We start from the raw sequence: 4566 nt of genomic DNA, 5'->3' as shown, positions 1-4566 counted from the left end.
GATCAAGGATCCATGAGGCCGAGGGTCAGACAGCCACAAAGAGATAGGGACAGAGAGGCTGAAGGGCATGGAGTCTCAGCAACAGAAAGGCTGAGGGACAGACAGGCCTAGAGGCATAGAGGCTGAGTCGCACACAGATTGGCCTCATAGGGCACAGAGACTGAGCAGTATAGATACAGAGAGGCCAAGGGGAGGGCATAGAGGCCCAGTTTCACAGAGACAGAGAGACGGGGTGGAGGGGATAGAGTCTGAGGCAAAGGAAGGCCAAGGGCCATAGAAACAATGGAGCAGAGAGACAGAGATGCAGTGGGCCACAGAGATCTAGGGATAGAGAGGATAAGGAGTATAGAGTCTCATGAAGAGAAAGACTGAGGGGCAGAAAGATGTAGATGTTGAGCTGTAATAAGAGACAGAGAGACCACGGAGGTCATAGAGGATGAACTGCATAAAGAGGTCACGGGACATAGAAACTGGGCTCCATAGAGACAGAGAGGCCACAGGGGAGGGCATAGATCCCAAGCTCCATGGAGACAGAGTGGCCAGAGCGGAGCTGCATAGAGACAGAGAGGCGGAGGAAGGGGCATAGAGGTTGGGCTGCATAGACACAGAGAGGCCATGGGGCAGAGGGGTGGTGGTGGTGGAGCATAGGCAGAGAATCCACCGGGGGCTTGAAGGCCAAGTTGCATATAGACAGATAGGCCAAGGGGGGCATAGAGGCTGTGGGAAAGAGAGGCCTAGGGCCAAAATGGCAAAGTGGCATAGAGAAAAGGACAGATGAATAGACTACAGAGATGTAGGTACAGAGGCTGAGTGGCATAGAGGCTGAGCTGTATAGAGACAGAGAGGCCACTAAGGGCACAGACGCTGGGCTGCGTAGAGATAGAGAGGCCTCGGGGGGCCATAGAGGCTGGGCTGTATATAAATACAGAGGTCATCGGAGATGCATAGAGGCTGGACTCTATACAAACATAGAGGCTTCAGGACACGGGGAGGGGACATAGAGGCTGAGCTGCATGGAGACAGTGAAGCCACAGGGAACATAGAAGCCAAGCTGCATAGAGATAGAGAGGCTCCAGGGGGCCATAGTGGCTGACCTGTATATAGACAATCCATGGGGGAGGGGGAAGGGTGAGTGCCATAGAGGCTTGGCTGTATAAAATCAAGTCATGGGGAAGGGGCATAGAGGCCCAGGTGCATAGAGATAGAGAGGCCACGGGAAGGGGCATAGAGATAGAGGGACAGAGATGAATAAGGCTACAGAGATGTTGAGACAGAGAGGCTGAGGGTCATAGAGGCTGGGCTGTATAGCTTTTGAAAGTCTATGGGGGCCTAGCTATATAGACACAGAGAAGCCACAGAGGGCATGGAAGTTGGGCTCCATAGAAACAGAGGCCACGGAAGGGGGGCGGGGTGGAGCTCAAGCTCCCTATAGACAGAAAGATCAGACAGGAGCAAAGAGGCCGATCTGCAGAGAGACAGTGAGGCCACGGGGCCACGGGGGTCATAGACGCCAAGCTGCTTAGAGATAGAGAGGCTCCAGGGAAGGAGCAACAGAGGCTCGGCTGAATATAGACAGAGAGGCTACTGGGGTGGGGCATAGAAGCTGGGCTCTGTACTTAAAGAGGCCAAGAAAGGTGGGCATAGAGTCCAAGCTTCATGGAGACAGAGAGGGCAGAGGGGAGCATAGAGATGGAGAGTCGAGGGAGGGGCATAGAGTTTGGACTGCATAGAGACAGGCAGGCCACCGGGGGCATAGAGGCTGAGGGAAAGAGAGACTGACTGAAGACCATAGACAAAGTGGCATAGAGAAAGGGACAGAGATGCATAGGCTACAGAAATGTAGGTACAGAGGCTGAGGGGCGTAGAGTCTGGGTTGTGTTGAGGCCATGAGGAGTCATAGAGTCCAAACTGCAGAAAGACCATGGGTGGGGGGCATAGAGACTGGGCTGTATCCAGACAGAAAGGCGAAGAGGAGGGCTTAGAGGACTTGTTGCACAGATACAGGTTGGCACGGTGGGGTGGGGTGGGGTGGGCTGGGCTGGGCATACAGGCTTAAGCAAAGATGCCAAGGGCCATAGTGAAAAAGGAGCCAAGAGAGAGACAGAGATGCTGAGGAGGCATAGAGTCTCAGCAACATAAATGCTAAGGATCAGATGGAGGGTCATAGAGGCTTAGCTGTATGGAGCAAGAAAGGACACAGAGTCCAAACGACATAGAGTCAGAGGCCACGGTGGGGTAGGAGGCCTAGTACTAGCTGCATAGGAACAGAGAAGTGAGGGGAGGAGGGGCATAAATGCTGGCCTGCATGGCCATAGGGGTCATAGAAGCCAAGCTGCACAGAGATAGAGCGGCTCCTGGGGGCTACAGAGGCTGAGCTGTATATAGACATAGAGGCCACCGGGGAGGGGGCTGTAGAGGCCGGGCTCTGTACAGACAGAAAGGCCAGGAAGGGTGTGTATGTGTTGTGTTTATAAAAAGGTAAAGTGTGGGGGGGATATGTTCTATGGAGGTGTGGTGAGGTATGGGGTGCGTCGGTGGGCCCATGCTGAGGCATCCCTTTACCTCCCGCCCCCCTTACCCACAGGGACCGACAGTATAGTATAGAATAGAGTTTATTCAGGGCATGAGGAGGGGAGTTAAGAGGGTAGTAGAGGCAGAAAAAGGCAGAGAGAGTAGAGAAGTAGAGGAGCAGAGGCCAGCCATGAGCATGTGGAGAGAGAAGGGGGAGGAATGAGAGGACAGAGCAAGAGATCGAGGAGACAAGCAGCCCTTTGTTTTGTTTTGCTTTGCTTTTTGTTTTTTCGAGACAGGGTTTCTCCATGTAGCCCTGACTCACTTTGTAGACGAGGCTGGCCTCAAACTCAGAAATCCACCCGCCTCTACCTCCCAAATGCTGGGACTAAAGGCGTGCGCCACCATCACACAGGGTTTTGTGTATTCTGGACTGTGAACTCTGTATATAGCAGAGGATAACATTAAACTTTTGATCCTCTTGGATGTTGAGATTACAGGAAGGGTATCACACACCTGGTCTTATGTTTTAAAGGCCTGCGCCACCACTGCCCTGCCAAGCAGCCCTTTTATAGTGAGTCAGGCATGCCTAGCTGTTGCCAGGTAATTGTGGTGGTGGTGGTGATGGTAGTGGGGAGCATACCTGGCTATTCCCAGGGGACTGGGGCAGAGTTTAGACAAAATGCTAAGTGGGTGCATAGGGGTTGGAATAGCATAGAGACAGGCCACAGGGAGGGGGCATAGAGGCCAAGGTGCATAGAGATAGAGCAGCCACGGGGGTGCATAGAGGCTGAGGGAAAGAGAGGCTGAGGGCCATAAAGACAATGGGGGGGTATAGAGATAGAGGGACCGAGATGTTGGGACAGAGAGGCTGAGGATCTTAGAGGCTGGGCTGTGTATTCTGCAAGTCTACTGAGACTGTAGAGCCCAAGCTCCATGGAGACATAAAGGCCGAGCTGCATAGAGACAGCGAGGCCACAGGGATGGGGAGTAGGGAGGGCGTAGAGGCTGAGGGAAAGAGAGTCAGAGGGGCCATAGTAACAAGGGGCATTTAGATAGAAGGACAGAGATTCATTGGGCTACAGAAATCTTGGGACAGAGAGGAGGCTGAGGGGCATAGAGGCTGGGCTGTATAGAGACAGAGTCCACTGGGGGCGTAGACACTAGTCTGCATAGATACAGAGAGGCCGTGGTGGTCATAGAAGCCAAGGTGCATAGAGATAGAGAGGCTCCAGGGAGCCATAGGGGCTGGGCTGTTTATAGACAGAGGGGCGCATAGAGTCCAAGGTGCAAGGAGATAGACGGGCCACGGTGGGGATGCATAGAGTACGAGCTGCATAGAGAGGCAAGAGAAAGAGGGAGCATAGAGAGTTGGGTGAATAGAGCCAGATAGGCCACGGGGGTTATAGAAGCCAAGCTGCATAGAGATAGAGAGGCTCCAGGGGGCCATAGAAGCTGGGATGTATGTAGACAGAGAGGCCGGGGATGGGGGGGCATAGAGTCCAAGCTGCATGGAGAAAGAGAGGCCAGAGGGGAGTGAAGAGGCCAAGCGGCATAGAGACAGTGAGGCCATGGTGGGGAAGGGGGCATAAGGAATGAGCAGCATATAGACAGAGAGGCCACGGGGTCGTAGAAGCCAGGCTGCATAGAGATAGATAGGCTCCAGGGGGGCCGTAGAAACTGGGCTGTGTGTAGACAGGCCGTGGACGGGGCGCATAGAGTCCAAGCTGCGTAGAGACAGAGAGGCCACGGTGGGGGAGGGAGGCATAGAGAGTGAGCTACGTAGAGACAAAGGGAAGATAGGGCATAGAGGCTTGGCTGCATAGAGCCAGAGAGGCCACGAGGGTCATAGAAGCCAAGCTGCATAGAGATAGGCTCTAGGGGGCAACAGAGGCTCGGCTGTATATAGACGGAGAGGCCACGGGAAGGGGGTCAGACTGCATGGAGATAGAGAAGCCAGAGGGGAGCATAGAGGCGGAGAGGCATAGAGACAGAGAGGCGGGAGAGAGGGTATAGAGTTTAGGCTACATAGAGACAGAGAGTACACGGTGGGGG

At 54.0% G+C, this 4566-nt stretch overlaps 1 long non-coding RNA gene across 3 annotated transcripts in view; it reads left to right on the top strand.

Moving 5' to 3' along the window:
- Nucleotides 1-4566, top strand: part of LOC116093701 — a 15432-nt gene that overhangs the window by 2264 nt on the left and 8602 nt on the right. Inside the window, exon 1 of one of the 3 annotated variants that reach the window (XR_004119806.1) lies at nt 4020-4074. The exons of 1 other annotated variant lie outside the window; for it this stretch is intronic. This is a non-coding gene — a long non-coding RNA (uncharacterized LOC116093701). Of the gene's footprint in view, nt 1-4019; nt 4075-4322; nt 4443-4566 lie in introns of those variants that run through there. One more of the 3 variants, XR_004119801.1, reaches the window with a different exon arrangement.

This window comes from Mastomys coucha, chromosome X, assembly GCF_008632895.1.
Source record: "Mastomys coucha isolate ucsf_1 chromosome X, UCSF_Mcou_1, whole genome shotgun sequence".
Taxonomy (NCBI): Eukaryota; Metazoa; Chordata; class Mammalia; order Rodentia; family Muridae; genus Mastomys; species Mastomys coucha.
The sequence above is the reverse complement of the archived record's forward strand: the minus strand, read 5'-3'. Positions and strand labels throughout refer to the sequence as shown.